Genomic DNA, 13,731 nt, shown 5'->3' on the forward strand with positions numbered 1-13,731 from the left:
CATACTTGTAGCAGGAAACATCTAGTATAACTGAATACTTAAAAGATTTTAATACAAGTAATTGATAAGGCTGTGATAAATTTATAGGCTAAGAGTCTGTTTAATTTAACAATGACTAAATAGGATAAAATTTTCGGTTGGAATTAAATTCGATTCTATAAGTAATAATATTGTAAAGATTTCGTATTGCGCTCATCTCGTGAGTATTTTACCAATAAGAGTAAGCTTAGAAGGATAATAAAAAATAGTGATCCAGACTTATTTTAATATCATTTCTTATATGTTTAACTTATGTAGCATTTTATATAGGTTCTATCAAATAAATCTATTATAATTTTTATAATAAGAGAAGCTTATGTTATTATGTTTGCATTCAGTATCTCAACTAGCTTTTCATTTGCCCCGTGCGAAATTTTATTTTCCAGCCCTTTAATTTTTGGGGGAAATAGTTATAAAACGATTGTGTATAAATAATTTTTCTGTGCATAAGAAATATACAAAAGCATTCACACATATTTACAAACGAAAATTTACTATAAAACACTCGAAAATTTTTTGTCAGTTCCATTTCGAGGTCCCCTTCGTTCCGGGCCCTGTGCATGAGCATCTGTTGCTCCAGCCTAGTTACGGCACCGTTTACATTAATTCTGTAATTATGTTCTTATAATAATAAAGCTTGAATAGAATATGTTTAAATCAGCATAAAAACATAAGCCGATAAAATAAATTTTTTATGAATATCTAACGTATGGTTTGATCAGGATACCTCAGTTAATTAAGCAATAAGTGGGGGTTATTTACAAGAACTATGCACAGAGAGAAAAGCTTCGTGCTTTTGTCTCATAAATCTGATATGGAGCATCTCGGTCATTCTCTTGGTACACCGCCCGCGATTAGACTTATCTAGGACAAGACATAAGTCACCTCCGACTTGCTAAACGGGCAGAGTGCTGGTGGCATCCAGCGACTCTATCTGATGGCGAGAAGCAATTCGGCCAGCGGGGTGTTAACGATGTGTCCACTACCTTCGGCGCTACGTTCTGGAATTTTCAAACTCGAAAGAAATTCGTTCGGCATCGGTCTAAGCGATGGCCACAGTTGTAGAATGTGCTTCGAACGTCTAGTGCCTGCGAGGCCTGTCAGATGTAAGTTATTAAGAAGATCGAGGCATCACTCAAATTGGGGAAATAGCACGAGTTCCTTCTGATTAAACTGCGCTTCAATAAATCACCAATAAGGAAAACAGGTTTTAAACATTTTGACGAGCTATGAAATTTATCATGCACAGATGTAAAGCTATAAATTACAGCATCGAATGTATCATTCATACGCAACCACTCGTTTATTCTATATTTGTTTGTAAATGGAAAATTTATGTTTGTACAGTAATTATACAAAGTGTAAACGAATGTATTGAATAAGTTTTTGAAAATTTAGTAATTGTAATCGAAACAAAACTAAATACAAAACAATCATTTTAAATGTAATATATAGCCTATACTTATATAAACTTTTATTATATTTTCTAAATTTTAACAATAAATTAATATCACATTATTTAGGTGGAAAAATTCTTAATAAATATTTTGAAAAATTCTCATCAGATAAAGAAAATAGAAAAGTAATCAATCGTGTCATCAGAATACCCATTGGTTCTAACTAATGATATTAGATAAGTGATGTTAAACAAATAATAAATGAGCTATCCTATTTAAGAAATAGGCCTAGTATCTTCGGGCTGTTTATAAAGAAATTATAAATGATCAGTACTAAATAATCAACTCATTATAAAAACTATTAAACGGTACTTTCTTGTATGCAACGACGCTAATTATGTTGTGTAGGTCGGTTTACTCGAGTTTGTTCTACTATTGAATATAATGCCACTTATTTAAACAGCTAATTATTCTCGTATAGTATTAAATAAAATGAATTTTTAATATAATTAAAATATTAAACTCAAATTTTTTTGATAAATTATAACTTAGGGTCATAAAATTAAAGAATATTTTAAAAATTTCTGGGAATTTTTTGTACCTGTTTTAAAGTGATGTTGAAACTACTTTTTTTTTATTGAAGGAGACTATTCTTAAAGTCGAAATGTATTTTGGAGACCATTCAAGTATTATATTAGTAGTTTATGGGAAGAGGGATTCATTTGTATCTGACGATTGTTGACGATGAGGGAGTGAAGGTGTCTTTGATGACGTAAAATTGCACCCAACATTTTTTTCCTCTTCAGTCATCACAAAATTCTCTGAAAATAATTTCTGTGTATTTGCGAATAGTTTTAACTTTTGGACAGATGACATAATTAGGATACGTTGATTTCCAATGACTGTTAATGATTAGGAAAGAGGGATTAAAAAAGGACACATTTTTGCTGATAGGATACTTCAACGACTTGTTAAATAAATGTTCAGAAGTTGTCTCCTGGTGTCATGTTTATTCCATAGAAAAGGGGAAAACGGATAAACAATAGTGTTGAGAATTACACTGTCTACAACATATTAAATTCAAGATTATCCTCCATCTTTCTTTGTGAAGTACAGTACATCCTAATCAAAAATTTCTCCCTCGCTTCTTGGTTTTCATATAAAAATTTCCATCGTCATTCGTCTTCTAATGAAGTGAGTTGTAAAAGCAACAATAATAATACTTACATCTCTTCGAGTTATGAGTCATTTTGAGTAGCTCCTCCTTTGCAGATAAAAGATAATGTCTTCTTCAAGTGACAAACTGCAACAAGTGTGTTGACGGTTTTATAACCTAAGAATTCCCCTATTAACAATAGGAAATGCTAACTTAATTTTATTCCTAAATTTATTGTTCATCGGATAAAGGTAACAGTCTAAATATATTAGTCATTTTTTTATTTATTATGCGCATTTTCATATCATAAATATTAAAATTGAATTGATTAATTTAAAATTTTTAATATCAATTTGAAGTAAGTTAAATATTTAATTTAAAAAATATAATTTTAAAGGATATTTTGAAGTTAGTAAATACAAAGATTAATTAACTTAATGATTATTAAATAAATTTATTATTATTTTAAAGAATCTTTATGAAAATAATTTTTAAATACGTAAAGTATGCGATTTAGAAGATGAAAATCGGCTTAAGGCTAAAACGTCCTTCGCAATTTTTGTGGCGGTGGTCTAAGGCATCATTGTGACTCTATGACATTTAAACTAAAAGAATGTTATACTCTTTCATTTACAAGTTAGAATATGCAGATTTTAATTGAAGCGAAAGACCTTATGGGAGTTTTTCAATTTAGAAGTCTAATCGGTCCGGGTGGTCTCGATCATTCGGTAAACTGAAAGAGAAATGATCGTCCCCAAGAAATTATTCAGGAGGATCCAAAATGGGCGCACCTCATTCTCACACAAACAGTTCTCTTCTAGGCTTATACGAAGTGGGTCTTTGAATCTAATGAAAGGTTGAAAAGAAAAAGCGAAAGGCATATAAGGCCGAGAATGTAGGTTTAATATATAAAATAAGTGTACACATGAACATTCATGACTTCCTGATATTTGACTTTTGATCTTTGGCCTCACTCCATCTCTGTCAGAACAATAATTATTACTTTAAAGAAATTATCGGGGTAGATAATAGTATTTAGATACAGAGTAGTCCGTATTTGGCCAGACTGCAATTGATGGGGTGGTGCGGCACCTCCTAGAGTTTCCTTTTTTTCAATGGCATAGAATAGATTACAAATAAACATAAAACTCGATTTAAAAATTCCAAAAGAAAACTGATTTATTATTAACTTTTTAACCCATAATAGCAGAATTTCAAAGAGAGTCGCGCCAATTTTGACTGAATTTATTATAGGATCGTGTTCAATAATTTGAGGCCTCGAAAGTGGACGAGGAATATTGTTAAAAATAAAGATTAAAATATTTAAATTTCTTTATTTAGGATTCATATTAAAGAATAAGAAGGAATAATTAATCAATTTAATTAGTCGTAAGACAAGTTCCATAATCCTATAAATAAGGTTTCTAATCTCTCGCTTCTTGTAGCCTACTAGAACCAAGTATTAATGTTATATTAATATTATACATTGATTTAATTTACTATAAAGTAATTTCACAAGAATAAATGTTGAATAAAACTAAAACAATAATTAAAACAATCATTTTCTCGACTCTAATTTATTGTCCCAAGCCAGATGAGTTAGAAAAAGAAGTTCTATAATACAATTCATAATTTTAACAGTTTAATCTATGTAAAAAATTATATATGTGTTGTCAATTATACAATTATTTACAGAAGCATAATTTAAATTATTTTCGTAACTTTGATAGATAATAGTGCTTTTCCCAACCAGCAAGAAACTTTGGTTTTGTGACAGAAATTACAGCAAAGATAAGCATATATTTTTTAGTAGAGTGCGTGTTATTTATGAATTACTGATACAGAAAAATGTCATTTCATGTAAATAAAGAAATAAACAATCGATTTTTGCATAAATTTACGAGTTTAAACTTCAATTTTATTAAATAATTAATATAAAAACTAACAATGTTTAGTATTAATAAAGTTTGAATATGTATATACAAGTATAACAACAAGATAATGATATTCAATTTTTAATGATGTTTACCTTTTTTTATCATTGATAATTTATATAATTATTCAATTAAGTAGCCTCAGGTTTGTATTTTAAAAAACATGTTTACTGTATAATGTAAAAAAAGAATAAGGTTTAAGATGTATTGTATTGTGTGAGATGAGTATAAAAGAAAATATAGAATTAATTTCCATCAAATATTATTTAAATTAATATTTAAAAATGAGTTTCGTGAGATGCGAAAATATATCTTCATATCGCATTATGTAAGATAAAACGTGATCATCATCATCTATCAATGGCCGGATGGTCAAGGTAAGAAAGGCCTCAGCTTACAGAACAGTAAGCTGAGGCCTTTGAGGATTCGAAATGGCGAAGTCAGGTTCAAATCCGGATAACAAACCTCAAAAACTTTTCAGGAAATGGTTTCTCCCGGATGTGTCAAATCCTGAAAAACAGGCGGGTAGAAAGAGTGAAGTCATTAGTATTTTTGGTTCATGAAAGTAAAGAAACTGTTATTATATTAAGATATCAATTAAAATTCTGTTTTTAAATTATCATCACCTATTAAAATCATAAATTTAAAATTTTGCATAGGTTTAGTTGTTATTTAACTAAATTATTATAATAATTATGTTACTATATTAAAAATTGTAATTATATAACTATGCAACTTTTTAATTTAATAGGTATTTTGAAAATTTTTATTAATCAAAGATTATTAATCAAAACTGCTTTTTTCAAATGTTTTCGTTCTCTTCTATTTTACAGTATAAGTTGATGGCATAGTTTGGAGGAATTTCTATACAAAAATGTGAATCTTACAATAGATAAACTTTGTTAATTTAATTTTAGACATTTTATTTTAGCCGGATTATAAAATTTGGATTATGTCTTTTTATTCTTGATTAATTTCATTTTGTGGATGTTTTCGATGATTTTTAAAATTAATTGATTGATAGGCTAAGGCAATGCAACACATAAACGACGATCTGCCAAGGGGTGCCTCCCGGAAGAACCTTCTACGTTAAACTGCCCTCTATTCAGGTTTAGATACACGAAGACCCTCCGTGGCTAGACTGTTGGTCAGGCGCGAACCCGCGATCAATTACTTACTAGTGTTCAATGGTGGGCACGATTTTGTATCTGAGATAAGTTTTAAATAACTTATTAATTAGAGCCTATGTTTACACATATACAGACACACACATATATACTGTATATTTGAAAGACAACGGCCGTACAAAGTGTTTAGCCGGCGGAAGAAGGAGGATGAAAAGATAAAAAGAAGAGAAAGGACGGATCCTTCTGAACGGCGTACGTAAGGTTACTACTCCCTTTACATTTAATGTTGGCGTGCAGTTTTTAGGCTGCGAGGACGTGGTATATAGTTTATATAAATTTATCTGAGATGTCTGAGTAAAAGTGATTAGCCTACATGTATGCATTGTTCCCTATGCTTTAAGTCTCTATATGATAAAACACAAAATCAGAAATACAAGATCATGAAAATATTACTTTGAAAAAGAAGAAAAATCTTCTCGTATAATACGAAATATTATAATTGCCTTTCGGATATTTTATCTGTTTGAAAGTTTAAGTGATAAAATCTTATTCTGTATTTTTTTTTTTTTTTTAAATAATGTAAGCAAAACAAATTATAGAACCCTATAATTTTTTGTGCTTTCATTTAAAAGAAATGCAGAATATGAGTTTATTAATCAACCTTTCAGAAAGGCAAAGCATCAGTCCAGTAAAAAAACTAATCATTACTTGTTTTTTTTTACCTTTTCTATGCTTGTCATATTCTTCCATTTTTTATACATTGCCTCAGAGAATTTTATAATTATACTCGAATAACTTAATATATAAAAATCTTAAAAGAAATTTATATCTTATTTTGTTTATCCTTTAATATTTCAATAAAATTATTTATTTTTGCTTCTTATATTCCCTTCTATGCCTGCTTAAATTTCATGATTAACGGTCGTATTAAAAGTATTAAGTGCTAAGTTATTTGAGTTAAGTTAGTTAATTAATTGTAAGAACTCAGACAGAAGCGTAACTAGAACTGATATTAGGAGCAGGAACGGATTTAGGGGTTGTGCAGAGCACAGCTGCATTCCCTTCTGCGGATTTTTTCCGAGTAAAGGCGGTTACCTCAGGTAGTAAAAAATATTGTTAGGTCTATTTTTCCTTTCTGACCCCCTCTCAAGGTTTCTGGATCCACTATTGATTAAGGGGCCCAGATTAGAACGTGCAAATCTACATTCACCTTTGTACCGCTGTGGATTTAGCCACTAGTGCTGTAGATGAAGTGTAAACTATTAGATACTGTAGCCTATACGTATACAGTGTAGGTGTATAAGTGAGTCTGTCACATTGAACTATTTTTCCTGTACTTATTTCATTTTTCCTCTATTTATTTATTTACAAAGATAAGGAAGACCCGGGCTCCCTGGTACCTTCCGCGGTTACTTTACTTAACACAGATAAAAATTTTCAGAAAATTTTTAATAAAGGATTTTCGTTTAACTTTATTTTAATTTATAAAATTAAGTTTAAAAATTTATGAGTAGCCTTTTATTTTGTTATGATATAGTTTATTGTTTACAACTTGATATAATGGAAAATTCGTATAGGTCTACTTTTCAAATTACTTTTTCTTTTTTTTTAAGTGTCATTCAAATTTTGATTTAAAAAAAATTAGCATAAAATATAAATGGTTGTAATTTTCTTTTATTATTATGAAATGGAATATTTCACAACATAAATAAAATCAAATTCATTTAAATTTCTATATATACAAGTATGAATGATCGAAAGAACCTTATTCTGAAGCGAAAAATAAACTATATTTTTCAAAAGCAAAAGTGAATAACGAAGTGCTCATTCATTAAAGGAGCATTCCTATTGCTAGAAGGAATAACAATCTTGACTCAAATCCTTTCCAGACCATCGCGAATCGCCCTGTCCGGAAGTTGTTCTCCATCTTTTAATCATGATATATTGAGCACTTTTATTGCTTGAAACCCTACTTATTATTTTGAATTTTGAAGTTTCTTCGTGCCTTGATAAACCAACACTTTCTGAAAACACCTACAAAAATGGCATATGCAGATTTTCTAATAATAAGAATAGATTTTAAAAATAATACTGGAGTCTTTTAACGATCTTTAAAACTTGAAATTCATATCTGTAAACAATTCTGCTATAACTTTATATAGAAAATAGACGGTTCGTGGATAGAGATAATCTATATATGAAATGAAAGCGCTTTTATCGAAAATAAAACTTTAATTATTGAATAAAATTTAAAAAATTATGTTTAATAATTATAGTGATCTATCTTAAAAGATATTTTGCGAATACGAAAGACATGATTTAGTTTTTCTTCTTCAAGCTCTATAAATTAAATTCTAACTCTACAAGTAACCAGAGTTTTATTTTTACTCCAAAGAAATTTATATTTTCTTCAAACTCCCTCTTAGTCGATATTTTTAATGAACGTTCACTAAGTGGGTGTGGACGCAGATTTAGCACCCTATTAAATATCACATCACGATTTGCGACTTGTTATCGTGGAAACCCGGTGATTGCGTCGGGCATGCCTTTACGCATTCACTGACGCTCCCACCTTCAATCCCATCAAAGAAACCGGTTGGAGATGTCGAGATTTAAACACATCCTCCACAATGGTACTGCTACTTTATGATTTCATTCCAAGACCTCCTACCCTCAACCACCTACTTGGTACAGCGCAATTTCCGCCACTGCTCACAAATCAATTCGGTTTAGACACGCCTGTCCATTGAAGACTAGCTAATCAGCTCTAATGTGACATTGATGGTGAATGAGGAAAGCGCAGCTGGATCTCTGTTGGCACATCCTAGAAACAATAACACGCCAATCTCTCGGAAACGATAGACAACTTCCATATTTTCCGATGGTTGACAGTTGTTTCTAAGCCACTGTCTTGGATTTAAACGTCTTCTCGATAAATAAATAGAATTTTATTACACATTTAACGCTAATTTAGAAAATTTACTACAGAATAATAAATTAAATATAGTTATCAGAGCTAATTACAGGTTGATTTTTAATTTTAATGGGAATAATTATGAATTTTATAGCTAAACTGTCATATAAAACTCATTTTAAGATTTGTTTTTTTAAATAAAAATTCGCCGTTCATTTTTAAATATTTGTGTTTTTAGTGAAATATTTAATAATTATTAATTATAATAAACACTTTTGTAAATTTTAAATTTTAATTCATTCTAATTTAAACTTGACAATTTTATTATAAACAATATTCCGTTATGTTCACGTTTCATAACGATGGCGTAAAAGGAAGTAATTGCGATCTCATCGACGAATACGTGACTTGGATGACAACTTTTACCTTTGATTGAATGACGGGGATAAATAAATATCTGGTTGAAACATGTACAGAACAAGTCCATAAAAACAAATTATGAGTGATTAAAAGCGGACAGATTACATTAGCTCTTAATTAAAAATCCATCAGTGAGTAATGTCCATTGTTGAAACCGACGATGATGACCTGTAATTAAGTGCTCGAAATGGGCACGAAACTGAAACAACCAATTGCATGCCGTTTAAGAAATATTTCGCAATATGTGTGGTCTAAGAAATGATTTGGCAAACGAGCAGAACAATAGAAATTAACATCTTTTCTAGTAACTCCCAAAAACTAGTTAAGCTAATGCTCAAAATTTATGTATATTTTTACAATTAAAAGTTATATTTATGAGTTATAAATTATTAATCACAGCATAATAAATCATATTATAAATATTATGTAACATAAAATCAAAATATAATAATAAAACTAAAAGAAATAATTTAGAATAAATCGAAATTTAACATTTAAAATTAAACGTGTAGTTAATTTTTATGATTAATATACAATTTTTTTAAAATTTTTAGTTAATCATCGAAAGTATTGGTTTCATTTGAAATGATTTCCTGTAGGCTACATGATAGTAACGTTTAAAAACTGCTCCTGTAAATGCAGTTTTGTAGCAATAAAGGTTGTTTTATATAAGGCTTGTTTGTTTCATCCAGAAAAATGTACACTTTTACGTCAATTTGACGCCATTTTTAAAATTTGTTCATTGTAAAACTGAAGGATAACGTCAAAGTGACGTTAAAGTGTGCACTTTCTGGACGAAACGAACAGAGTAACAGTGGAACAATAGTATAACAGTGTAGAAAATACTTTTTTTCAATTATTAGCTTCATTTGACTTTATAATAATCTACTCCCTTAACTGATATGTTCAATTATTATAATTTTATTAAAATAAAATTATTGTTTTTGTGGTCATTCTTAATATTCTTATAGTTAAACTGAACGAAATCTTTAATCCAACAAAAATTTTAATACCCTTTAGAACCGAATTTATTGTGAAAAAATTAATTCATTTTAATATAAAAATATATTTTAAATATAAATAAGCAACTTCCATTGTGTATATTGATCAGTTTGTTCTGAATTAATCGAAATGTAAAATAAATACACGAATATTATATACAGGTATACCTCGCCTTACGTCGGTAATTGGTTCCAGGAGAGGCGACGCAAGTCGAAACTACGGTGGAAAACGCCAATAATGAGCACTTAAACACCGCTAAATAAGACAATAACACAGAAACACAGATGTTTTCATGTTTCGTTCTCTAGGATTTATGATGATTATATTAACATTTACTGTAAATTTACATATTTTAATATGATTTTATGTGCTTTTAACGCTTTTCTAGTGATATTACGACTTCAATATTTGTGGCGGACGGATTTAAAGTCTAAATAAAATGACTTAAACTTGATTTTTATTTTTCCATATACTTTTTTTGACGAACGACGTATAATCGAGAACGACGTAACTCGAGGTATACCTGTACAAAGTGTTTTAAATATATACGGATAATTTCAACCACAAAGGTGCACATGAACTTTTACGGTTAAAATTAATCGAAGAATAAATCCCTGAAATTTTTCGCATATATTTAGGTACATACGCTCGTAGATTCATTGACTTTGTAACTCTATGCCAACGTTAGCGATATGGTGCCGCTTCTATCTGCCTATTTTAAGTAAATTATTAGAAAGTGGGAGTTTTAACTGTTTCCCGCAAACATTTCTATTGCATTAATTATTGTTTTATTATTACCATTAATGAAATTTGCCTACATTTAATATTTTATGCTTTTTTTATTTTTTATTTTTCGATACCACTTTCTGTAGTGTTATGCAAACGTTAACTGCATAGTGGCGCTTGTGACTTAGAAACTACAGAGCGGGAAGCCTAATATGTTAGTTATTTTCAACCTTTCAAACTTTATATTTTCAAATGTTATTTCAATTTGGATTTTATCACAGTCGGTGCCAAACAATTTATTTACTTATTACTTTGTTTAATGGACGCCTAAATAGACCCAGGGAATCTGAATAGATCCATAATACAATTATAAAAGGGCCTAAATAGGCCCTTTTATAATTGTATTATGCATGAGGAAACTTCTAATAAAAGGTTTGGACGTCCGGATGGCCGAACGGTTAAGATGGCAGCCTGCCGCTCTGGGAGATCTGGGAATCAATCCAGAAAAACCCAAAAACTTTTTGGGGTGATCCATCCCAGACATATTTGGCCTATCCCTCGCCATTCAACTCAATTTGGTCTAGCTGAACCCACAGTAAGCTTGATGAAAGACCCTCTTAGTGCCCATAGAGGAAAAGAGTAAAAAAAAAAAAAAACGGAAACGCGTATGTTTTAAATATAGGTGTGTGTAAACGAAAAATTCGCACAATTCTGGCAGGCATATTTGTTTTTTTTTTTTTTTTAAAGTAAATTTGAGAACCTTCTAGCCGTTGTCCGCGGACCAGATTCCATAATTTAGAGATAAAATTTTGTCAAATTTAAGTTTTCGGATAATCATATTGTAAAAATAAAATAAGTCTGATTTTTGTGCAGACTTTTTCTTTACAGTATGCATAGCGAAATAGCAGTAAATGAACTTGTAGTGAACTTATTGTAAAGTTCACTTATCCCCTATATCACTTTGTAATAGTATTTTATATATTCTGTCAAAAATGACAGTAATCAACTAGTAATATAATAACAATAAAGTACAAAATATAATGTTTTTCAGTTATTTAAATATACGGTATATAATAAAGCTAAAGTATACTTTACAATTTAATCTTGAATGAATTGTAGAACATTTAGATTAAGTAATTTACAATATTCGAATGTCGTGCTCTTATATTTACTGTATATTTCCGCGGATAAGACGATAGTTGAATCATAAAAAAAGGCCCAAAAATCCTGGGTCATAGGACAGATACAAAAAAATTAGATTGAAATTTTTATAAATTAAAACCATTATAAAAAAAAACGGACAAACCGTAATTATTTACTAGTAGAGAGTAGGGCATGTCCACAAAATAGAATAACCCATACGACGTTTTTGCGAATAGTCAAGGTCATTACTCGAATGCCCGAATCAGTGCGAACGTTTGCAACAATAGCAAGGCAGAAAATAAAATTTGTTCATTCGAAAAATTACGAATAGGACATAATTCCATATACGCTATACAGTATTATTATCCAGATGATGATCGCTGACCTAAACTAAATTCATAGGCCATTGATAGTTTGGGGGTCGTCTTATAGGACAGATATATGCTAAAACTATGAAACTTTGACGAAAATTTATACCTCGTCTTATCTGAAGGTCGTCTTATCCGCGGAAATATACGGCAATTGTTCTTTAAATAAAATAACTTATTTAAATAAAACTCTTACAGTTTAGCAGTTTCTGTCATTATTAATTTATTATATTACAATGGAAAACAGCTGAAAGACTTATTATTATTGATTTTTTAAAATCAATGATGATAAGTCTTTCAGCTGTGTTTTAGTGTAGAAACAAAGCATGCAATCAAAACTAATTTTAGTTTTATTATATTACGATAAAATAAAAAAACAAGCGGCATAAATGAAATTATTGCTAAGAATAATGTCTTAAATTTCGACGACCACCTGGCTCGGATTAACTTCTTATAAAAAAAAAAAAAGTAAAAAATCGAAGAATTGCCTCGGGTGAACGATTCTTTGCTATAGGTCCCAGCTTAAAGATGATTTGTTAAGAAATGATTGTCAAACAGAAGGCGTAAATTAATTGATGCCAACCAGTAATTTGTTCTTAAGATTTAAAACTCAAACTTTTTTATAGGTGAATAAAAAAGATTTACGAAGACCAGACAAAGAACTTATTAATTTATTTATTTCGAGGAGAAAAAACTAGTAGATTTAAGTTAAATGATCTTTATAATATATCGCAGGAGATACTGATTACGAAATGAGAATGTTAAGTAATCTTTCACGGTTTCTTTTTTTTCCTTTTATGAGTTAAAAATATAATTTTGTAAATATATGACGTCAACAACAATGGCGAAAGTTTAAAACATTATTGACAAAATTGTATATATTGGATAAGACGAAGTACTAATCGTTTACCGAATTTTAAGAAATAACTACAAATTAGTGTAAATTAAGAAAATAAATCAATTAATATAACGAAACCTATGAGATTATTCATTTATTTAGTGTAGTCACGTAATTACATCCTCGTATGTAGGCCTACAGTACATCGAATGACGTAAGAACAGACTATATTGTGATTTTTGACAATACTGTTTATAAAATGAAGGAGTTTTAAAAATACTTAGTTTTATGAGAATATATTGACAAGAAACTCCCCTATAGCAATCCGATTAGCTTCATACGCAGCTAATCGGATATCCTATGGGATTAAATTGTGTGATAATGAAGTTTGGTGCCAACACAAAAGGGATTGTTCCATTGAGATAATCTGGACGCGAATAGTTTCATTAAAACATAATAAAGAAAATAATTAATATTTTTAATGAAAATAATCAAAATGTACGAACTTTTAATTTGTTTAATATATATTTCTATCTTTGAGTGAGCTCTTAGTTCATAGTTTATTGATTTCCTGTTAGGTTTATATAGTTTACTTTCTATATTAATGTTATAAAAACAAAACAATAAATTTTCCCGGCGTATAACGAATGTTCTTGTATGTATAGAC

At 29.6% G+C, this 13,731-nt stretch overlaps 1 protein-coding gene across 1 annotated transcript in view; it reads left to right on the forward strand.

Moving 5' to 3' along the window:
- LOC136979091 (protein Wnt-7b-like) overlaps nucleotides 1–13,731 on the forward strand; it is an 81,508-nt gene that overhangs the window by 39,941 nt on the left and 27,836 nt on the right. The gene's annotated exons all lie outside the window — the stretch shown is intronic.

This window comes from Centruroides vittatus, unplaced genomic scaffold, assembly GCF_030686945.1.
Source record: "Centruroides vittatus isolate TY-2023 unplaced genomic scaffold, ASM3068694v2 contig_577, whole genome shotgun sequence".
Classification (NCBI taxonomy): Eukaryota; Metazoa; Arthropoda; class Arachnida; order Scorpiones; family Buthidae; genus Centruroides; species Centruroides vittatus.